The sequence below is a fragment of the Heterodontus francisci genome, chromosome 5, assembly GCF_036365525.1.
Source record: "Heterodontus francisci isolate sHetFra1 chromosome 5, sHetFra1.hap1, whole genome shotgun sequence".
Classification (NCBI taxonomy): Eukaryota; Metazoa; Chordata; class Chondrichthyes; order Heterodontiformes; family Heterodontidae; genus Heterodontus; species Heterodontus francisci.
This window is the reverse complement of record NC_090375.1, coordinates 132,808,369-132,818,527: the sequence shown is the minus strand read 5'-3', so window position 1 is coordinate 132,818,527 and position 10,159 is coordinate 132,808,369. Positions and strand designations below refer to the sequence as shown.

General features: G+C 40.9%; 1 protein-coding gene across 6 annotated transcripts in view; it reads left to right on the top strand.

Moving 5' to 3' along the window:
- The first annotated feature begins 677 nt into the window (after positions 1–677).
- The window catches only part of LOC137369621 (transmembrane protein 200A-like), a 55,561-nt gene continuing 46,079 nt past the window's right edge, over positions 678–10,159 (top strand). For 2 of the 6 annotated variants that reach the window (XM_068030948.1, XM_068030950.1), the window contains exon 1: positions 678–978. The gene's annotated coding sequence lies outside the window, so the exon portion shown is untranslated. The other 4 variants (XM_068030952.1, XM_068030949.1, XM_068030953.1 and 1 more) reach the window with 2 other exon arrangements.

Here is a 10,159-nt window from a genome sequence, read left to right as displayed (position 1 = left end):
GGAAAAAAACAGATCAGGGAAGGATTTAATGCATTTGGGCGTCATTTAGTTTGCTGATTATGGTTTTTTAATGCAATGAGAAGATAATGAGCATTTTCCTGTACACAGCATGATGAGTAAGCACGCAAAAAGCCTGGAGCAGTAGCTGTACATATGCATTTTATCTTCGTGAGATCCATGAGTGGGTATAAGAACGTGCTATGAAAGATTAGTATAATCATGGTTTTAATTCAGTGATAAAAGGCGCAGGGTAGGAAATTAGGTTTTAACATTTTTTTCTCCATTTACCAAGGATATTGCCATTTACTGCAACTCTCACAGTACAAACTCAGGTGTAGATTTTACTTCATGAAATTCCTGTTCAGCTACAGGACAATTTTCCATCAATATATATGAAACGTGTTTTGTTTGGTGTGGGGGACACTCAGATCTGCCCAGTATAGTGTTTCTTTTTGAAACTGTTGAATCATAAATGGTGTGCCTGATTCCCCTACCTCGGCTGGCTAATCCTGTACTTTGCTTTTCAGGCGGTGGAAAACGAGGTTTAAATGTACAGATAGAAAGAGAGGTTTTTGGTGCTAAAGAGGAGAGTTTAAATGGTAATTACTCACTCGGATGCTGCAGCGACAATGATACGGGCTGGTATCCTAGCAACTGCAGAATCAGGGAGATTATCCTCAGACCAGCAGCTGCATAGGGATAAATAACAACACAACATAGCGGGCACTTTCTGTGGTTTGCTTTTCGGCCTCGGATAGCGAGCAACGGGGAGGGAAGGGACTGTAGTAAATTCACTCCGATGATAACATCTACTTTCTCGACTCTTTCTCTGCTGACTTCCACAAGATGGGAAACGGCCTGGGTTTGGCCGGGCTTTACCTCACCTCCCCCGGGCCAGTGGAGACGCCGAGAGTAGTCGGGAGGGCTGGGCCTCGCAAGGTGCGCGCCTAACAGGCTGGAGGCCGGAGAGTCCGCCCGGTAAGTGCGAGCCCGGCCCCGGATTGCCTCCATTTTGAAGCGAGTGAGTTGACTGTCAATAACCTCTAATAAATGTCCCCGCCCGTTCCAAACTTCATCAATTCTTTTCTGGACTTGACAAATTTAGGATTACAATAGCGCTATTTTCCGGAGAGGTGAGCGGTAAATCTGTTTTCATCGTGTAAATGCGTAAGAGGTGGTGATGGAGTTTATAGCTCTCGTTTTTAATCATCGCTTACGGAATACTTACTGGGTTTTTTTAAAAATGTAAAGTGGATGATTAGAGGTTTTCATTTTTCAGGAACGTGCCTGAAAGTTCTTTACAATAATAACATCACAACGAATTTGTTTTGACTCGCTTTCAAACAAAAGACTTTAAACAAGTCAACAAACGGGAAATATAAGACATGGATCTGTAGCTGATGGTCCCCAGTGCCGTCGTTCAAACGGCACCGCAGACATAAAAACATAAACAAACCTGGAATCTAAATCTAAAACTTAACTAATAAGAGTTTTTTTTCCGGAAAATAAAAACTGCCATCTGCCTCCTATATAAATTTTGTTTTTAATAATCAAGTGCTTGAGTCGACATAAACAGGAGTTGGATCTGCTTGATTTCTATGTTGATAAACTGAGATAGAAAACACATTTCTAAATTCGTTGGGGTATCTTTTTAGGACTAAATCGATTTTTCATTGGTTTGAAAATTTCAACTGACCCAATTTATTAGCAATGTTTTATTTTAAAGAAAATGTAAAGGATTAAAAAAATGTTTGCTGTTTATAATATGCATTTTTACTCAGTATCCACTTGAAATAACGACATTCTTCACATTCAAACGTCTGCTGTTTCGCAGCTGGTAAAAGAGGTTAAAAACTGTTCCCCAGTTCGTTAATTGCAAAGCCACACGCGCTCAATTCTTTAATAGAGAATTTTGTTGCCAGAACGGTTTGTCTATCCCCAGTAAAGGCACTGACGCCTATTAATTTATAAGTAGCAAGAGTGATTTGGCATTAGCATTAGTTCTGTTTTCATCAATTGCCAAGCTCAAACGTCCCTAATTTCTGGAAAATAAAACCATCTTTTTCCTCAACGTGTAACCTACTGCTAAATATACTCCGTGTGAAGCATATACCTTATCTAAGTATATAATCTGTGTGTGTGCCTGTCTGAAGGTTCATAAATTTAGTATGTACATGTGTGTATAATTTTGGTTTTAGGTATAAAATTATCACTCTACGTTTCCTTGGAAATACAAGGTAGTGTAATCCCAGAGAGATTGATAATTAATTCAGTTTATATGGTGTACTTGAAATTCTACCACCCATCTCTAGAGTTCTCAGTTTTGGAAAACAAAAGACAAAGTTTATCAATTCACTAATGCGATGCCTGCTGTATTGAAGGCACATCATAGAGACAGGTAGAAAAACTGTAAGGTGGATGTACAGAAAGGAAAGTCAACTGAAGCAACATTACTACATCTTAATGATAAAAAGTGCGTTAGGATACACTAATAGTGCTGCCAATCAGGCTTAAATAGACTTTTACCTATAGATCTATCTTTCTGCTGGTTAATTGATACAGCAGCTGAGGACTGGGGGCAAGAAAAATAATAGAATGGCAAAACAGAACTAATAAGCAAAGTAAGACCACTGCATTTGTTGGCTGTGTATGGACCCAGTTTACACTCTCATTTTCTATCTCGCTCCTCATCTTTAGGGATCGTCATCAAAGCAGCTGCTGCTCCCTCTAAATTCAATATTATTCTTTATTAAAATAATTTTAGAAATCACCACAAAAGCCAACATCAAATTTATATTTTCCATTACATGTTCTGTGGTAAGTTTTTAAGCCTTTTTAAATTGTTTGTTTAATTATTATTAAAGAAACAGTAATTCACAGACCTACAAATTAGGAGCAGGAGTAGGCCACCTGGCCCCTCGAGCGTGCTCTGCCATTCAACAAGATCATGGCTGATCTGATAGTAACCACAACTCCACATGCCCACCTACCTCCAATAACCTCAAGAATCTATCTACCTCTGCCTTAAAAATATTCAAAGACTCTGCTACCGCCTTTTGAGGAAGAGAGATCCAAAGACTCAACCCTCTGGGAGACAACATTTCTCCTCATCTCTGTCTTAAATGGACAACCCCTTATTTTTAAACAGTGACCCCTAGTTCTAGATTCTCCCACAAGATGAAATATCCTTTCCACATTCACCCTGTCAAGATCCCTCAGAATCTTATGTTTCAATCAAGTCACCTCTTATTTTTCTAAACTCCAGCGAATACAGGCCTAGCCTGTCCAACCTTTCCTCATAAGACAACCTGCCTATTGTAGGTGTTAGTCTAGTAAACCTTCTTTGTACTGCAACCAATGCATTTACATCCTTCCTTAAATAAGGAGACCAATACTGTACACAGTATTTTAGATGTGATCTCACCAATGCCCTGTATAACTGAAGCATAATCTCCGTACTTTTGTATTCAATTGCCCTCGTAATAAATAATAAAATTTTATTAGCTTTCCTAATTACTTGCTGTACCTGTATACTAAACTTTTGCGATTCATGCACTAGGACACCCAGATCCCTCTGCATCTTAGACCAGAGAGGTTTATCAATAAGATGAGTGGGGAAGGACAGATCTTGCTGTTTCAACAATTAAAAAAAGATCATTTTGCTAGTCTGCAGATAGTGTAGACCATTTTCATCTTTAATTGAGATATTAATTGAAACTTAAGCAAATTATTACTATAGGTCTTGCAAAAGTGGCAGTATTGTGTATGTTATTCATGTTTACATACAATATCCAGTTTAAAATTTATAGTCTCCAGTTGCATATAGTCAATCAAAATTTTTATTTTGTTGCATTATTATATTAAAAATTTCTCTTAAATCAGAGAGAACTACTTTCACTAAAGAAAATGAAAAAGTCCTACATTTGTATGGCAATTAAAACAGTGGAATATATCAGAGTATTTTATTCTTTAGTGATTTCTGAAAACCCCTGTCAACTGCATGTTGATAAATCAGAATTCATCAACTTTCTTTGCGTTAATCCTCTGTGACATCCATTGTCACCTTGAGTCTGTGACATCACTCGTTGTGTTTTCATTACTAAAAGCTGCTCATCTATTCAGTCAACTACTGATGTAAATAAAATGTAAAAGTATCTTGTACACTTATTGCAAAATAATAGGCCAGGGATGAGTTGCAGCTTCATGGGCCTCATCCATATATTGGGCTATGATAAACTTGGACCAATATACAAATGTGTAATTCTCTCCTACCTAAATTTGCATTTAAACCAGGTATGGGAGATAAATCTGTCATTGTATATTCACATTCATGCACGGTTGTGTGATTGAAAACAAAATGAATTAGACTTTTATTAATGCAAACTAAAACTATTGCATCTGTTCCTATCTTTGTGCTGGTTAATTGTCAACCACAACATTCATTCCTCCCTTAGGCTGATAAGTTAATAAAAATCTTGATTTATAAAAACTATAACAATACTGCATTGTTCAATTATAAGTCATGTAGATGGGTTTACACATAAAGTAAAATAATCATATAAAAAGCTTTAATATGTGGGGTCCTCCATATGAAACATATTTACTTATCAATAACTAAACATGTTTATCATATAATAGTGATTTGAAAGGAATTGTAACCTTGCCAACAGGCTAATCTCACTGGGAGATTCTGCCACTTGCACGAGAAGCTAGCAGTTAATGGGCAGTTCTGGGGTTATGACAGAGTCAAAAGCTTATTGTGTATTCTCAATTGGAAGAGAACACTCACCAACCAATGTTATAAAGTTTTTTTGTCTTCCCTATTCTTCCCATCGCAATTGTAATTGGGTGTGGAGAAGGGGCAATTCTTTTCCTAAATTGCACAGAGGGGAGAGAAGGAGTCCACCTAGACTTTACCACAACTCTTCTTCAGGGCAGATTGACTCAAATTTGTAATCATGTTTGAAATACTGCTTGACACAGTTGGATTCAAGCAGAAGCAGTTTATTGAGATAAAAGAAAAGGAAGTTATCAATCAGTGTAGCCCAGGACACGTTATGCTGCAGATCACTCTGCAATGGACATAATCAAGCCTGTTTCTGCAGGCTCCCTACTGTATTCAGTTGAACAAAGAAATTTGAATCATGGCATTACTTCTGTTTCCTAGTAATTTGAGTGAACAAATGCTCCTGATTAGTAAAAAGCAAGCTAATAATTTACAATTTGTTTAAGTACACTAGAGACAGTTGTCATGTCTGTAAGCATTACTATTTTACTTGAACAATTTCGAATCCGAACTTATGCTTTATATTTGACTGATTCGTTCATATTTTTACAATCACAGTTTTTATTTTAGAAGGGCAAAGATCACATTTGAAGCCATTTTTAGTTCTGACTAATTAAAAACTGGTTAATACACATTAAGTTAGTATCAATGAAGAGGAGAAAACATCATGAGTGAGGAGGTGGGAAAATGTGTGTGCGCCATTCCTCATCTCTCCCATGCACCATGATAGTTGATTATTCACTCTATTGTACTATTTTTCCGTAACTTGATAGCAAGTTATTTATGATGCTAGATAACAAAAGGATGTGTAAATGATTTCTGAATGTACAGGCACATAAATTTAAACATGGTAGAAAATACTTGGCCAGATTCTGCAATATGCTTGAAATATTTTTTTAAACTACCAAAGGGTTAGATGAGAGTCTGAGATTTCTACAGCTACTGATCTGCTGAGTCGCACCCTCACCCTCACTTCTGACGCTATTGTCCCTATTAAAGCCATCACTCTCTCACCTTGATCGTTACTCTGATATGGGCATCATCTCTATTCCCTTAATTCCTAGGGGTGCAGACTTGAAGGTCTGTAGTGGGCAATTAATTTACCCATTCATTGCTTGATCTGAGTGGACTACATAGACCTCTGACAGGTCCTGCTGTCCTCTGCCAAAACTACTCACATTTCTAGTATCATCTTGGAATGCAAAGATAACTTCTGGCTTCTCTTCACTACAAACAATCTTCTTAATCCCCTCTCCCCTGCCTCACTCACACTCCCCTCCAACAAGTGTGAAGAGCTCATGGACTTCATTTATTCACTGGAGTTCAGAAGAGTGAGGGGTGATCTCATAGAAACCTACAAAATTCTAACAGGACTTGACAGGGTAGATGCAGGAAGGATGTTCCCGATGGTGGGGGAGTCCAGAACCAGGGGTCACAGTCTAAGGATACGGGATAAACCTTTCAGGACTGAGATGAGGAGAAATTTCTTCACCCAGAGAGTGGTGAGCCTGTGGAATTCGCTACTACAGAAAGCAGTTGAGGCCAAAACATTGTATGTTTTCAAGAAAGAGTTAGATATAGCTCTTGGGTCTAAAGGGATCAAAGGGTGTGGGGCGAAAGCGGGAACAGGTTACTGAGTTGGATGATCAGCCATGATCATAATGAATGGCGGAGTAGGCTCGAGGGGCCAAATGGCCTACTTCTGCTCCTATTTTCTATGTTTCTTTGTCACAAAGAGCAGTCTCAGTGGATTGAAAGGTAGCAAATGTAACACTGTTGTTCGAGAAAGAAAACCGGGATCTACAGGCCAGTTAACCTGACATAAGTCATTGTGAAAATACTGGAATCCGTTATCAAGAAAGTCGTAACAGGGCACCAAGAAAATCATAATATGATCAGACAGTCAACATGGTTTCATGAAAAGGAAGTCATGTTTGGCAAATCTATTAAACTCCTGAGGCTGTAACTAGTCCGGTAGTTAAAGGGGAACCAGTAGATGTAGTATATTTGGATTTTCAAAAGATATTTGATTAGGTGCCACACAAAAGGTGGTAAAACAAGATAACGGCTCATGGGGTTGGGTGTATTAGCATGCATAGAAGATTGGTTAAAGGATAGAAGCAGAGAGTAGGAATAAATGGATCATTTTCAGGTTGGCAGGCTGTTACTGGGGGTACCACAAAGATCAATGCTGGGGCTGTAGCTATTTACAATCTATATTAATGACTTAGATGAAGGAACTGAGCATAATGCACCCAAGATTGCTAGCAATGCAAAGCAAGGTGGGAAAGTAAGTTGTGAGGACGACACAAAGGCCCCGTCCCCACTTCAATTTTATGCAGGGCATCGGCAAGAAAAGGCCCCAAGAGCCCCGCCTGGTGAAACCAGGCAGCCTTCTTGTGGGCTGGGGGGAGGGGGGGAGTGGCCATCCTGATCGGGCACCCTGTACCCCACGGAGGGCTGCCCCCAAAGCCCGAACTGCCCCCAACGCACAACACTGGGGCAAAGTGGAGTTGTGGTCAAGGATCATCCATGATCTTACTGAATGGCACAGCAGGCTCGTGGGGCCGTAAGGCCTACTTCTGATATTTCTTATGTTCGTCCATTCAGTGGCCTCTGCCACGTTCCTCCCTTCCACTTCCATTGATTCCCCTACCCCTGGCCCTGAACTCGTATCTTTCCCTAGTTTCTCTCCTATCTCCCATCCTGCCCTCTCCAAACTCAGGTTGTCCATGAAACCCACCTCCTGCTCCCTCGACCCTAAACTGCTGACTGCCCAACGTTCTTTCTTGGCCTCCATGTTAGCTGATATTGTTAACGGTTCTCTCTCCTCAGGTACTGTCCCCCACCATTTCAAACCTACTGTCATCAATCATCCTTGGCCTCTCTTTCCTGGAAAACTATTGTCCCATCTCAAACCTCCTTTTCCTCTCGTCCTTGAATGTGTTGTCACTTCTCAAATCATTGCCTATCTTTCCCACAACTCCATGTTTGAAACCCTCTAATCAGGTTTCATCCTGCCACGGGAACAAAACGGCTTATCGAAGTCAAATGTAGCATCCTGTGTGACTGTGACCGTGGTAAACTATCCCCTCTCATCCGTCTCGACCTGTCTGCAGCCTTTGAAATGGTTGACCACATCATCGTCCTCCAACACCTCTCCTTTGTCATCCAACTGGGACTGGGTTTCATTCTTATCTATCTAGTCATAGCCTGAGAATCAAGTTCTTATTGTTGATGATGATGGTGAGCCGCTGATGTACTTCCTGAATAAAAGACCTGTGAATTTATTGCTGGAAATCAGTATAAACCGCTTTTAATGATCACGAAGTATCAAAATCAGGAACTGTGTATCTAAAGTTCATGTGGTTTACACCTCAGCATGCAAGAAACCAATTGGCCAGATGGTAACACTTCTTTAGTATTTTTTTAAATTATATAAATGAACATTAAAATATAACAATTTATAAAAACAGTATTGCTTAGACAAACTTAGAGGTGCAATTTTGCATTTTTGTTGAGGTCAGGATTCCAAAGCACATCTACTGATTGCCTTCTGGTGAATCCATATTTCAGTGGTTTATATGCTCTTACAAAAGTCCGAGTGTATCAGGCCTGTGTCCTCAGTACCTTGCTCTACGGCAGCGAGGCCTGGACAACGTATGCCAGCCAAGAGCGACGTCTCAATTCATTCCATCTTCGCTGCCTTCGGAGAATACTTGGCATCAGGTGGCAGGACTATATCTCCAACACAGAAGTCCTTGAAGCGGCCAACATCCCCAGCTTATACACACTACTGAGTCAGCGGCGCTTGAGATGGCTTGGCCATGTGAGCCGCATGGAAGATGGCAGGATCCCCAAAGACACATTGTACAGCGAGCTCGCCACTGGTATCAGACCCACCGGCCGTCCATGTCTCCGTTATAAAGACGTCTGCAAACGCGACATGAAATCGTGTGACATTGATCACAAGTCGTGGGAGTCAGTTGCCAGCATTCGCCAGAGCTGGCGGGCAGCCATAAAGACAGGGCTAAATTGTGGCGAGTCGAAGAGACTTAGTAGTTGGCAGGAAAAAAGACAGAGGCGCAAGGGGAGAGCCAACTGTGCAACAGCCCCAACAAACAAATTTCTCTGCAGCACCTGTGGAAGAGCCTGTCACTCCAGAATTGGCCTTTATAGCCACTCCAGGCGCTGCTTCACAAACCACTGACCACCTCCAGGCGCGTATCCATTGTCTCTCGAGATAAGGAGGCCCAAAAGAAAAAGAAAAAGAAAGAATGTCCAGAGCTAATCATTCACTTTGCTTCATGTTATTTTGGATCCTGGCTTTTCCATAATGCACATTCAATTAGAGCAGATTTATTTATTTGACCCCTAAGTAAATGGGCAGCACAGTGGTGCAGTGGTTAGCACCGCAGCCTCACAGCTCCAGCGACCCGGGTTCAATTCTGGGTACTGCCTGTGCGGAGTTTGCAAGTTCTCCCTGTGACTGCGTGGGTTTCCGCTGGGTGCTCCGGTTTCCTCCCACAGCCAAAGACTTGCAGGTTGATAGGTAAATTGGCCATTGTAAATTGCCCCTAGTGTAGGTAGGTGGTAGGAGAATGGTGGGGACGTGGTAGGGAATATGGGATTAATGTAGGATTAGTATAAATGGGTAGTTGTTGGTCGGCACAGACTCGGTGGGCCGAAGGACCTGTTTCAGTGCTGTATCTCTATGACTATGACTATAAATGAACTTTGGCAGAGCATGTTCTACAGAACAAGCATGACCTGAAAGGAGTGTACGGCAGTGTATCGATACACTGTATTAGTTCAATGATATGTTTTCATGCTATTCACAGAAGATCAGTGGAATCCTTTATAAATGTCAAGCATTTGACTTCCCTATTCAATATCGCTTGGCAGATTCTAGCAACAATAATTTAAATTTCTATCGCACCTTTAATGTAGCAAAATGTCCCAAAATGCTTCATAGTTAGGGGTCAAACTCAAGCAGGCACAAGATTGAGGTTAAAGCTGGTGAGATGGTCAAAGAAGTAGGTTTTAAGGATGCTTTTTGAAGAGTTGGCGGAGTTTTAAGGAGGGAGTTCTCGATATGGAGCAAATAGTTAAAGGTTCTGCCACCGATGATAGACAGTAGGGAGGACAGTATACGGTAGACCAGAATTGGTGGAATGGATGGTGCAAATAGGGATGCAGGGCTGGAGGATTCTTCAGAGATAGACAGAAGCAAGACCAAGGAGTGATTTGCAGACAAGGATGAACTTGACAAGGACAGGGATAACCAGTGATCATAAGTTAAACCGGGTTGGGACCAGTGTCCTGGTGAATCGTATAACTAGGATTGTAAATGGGGCTCAAAATTAAAAAGGC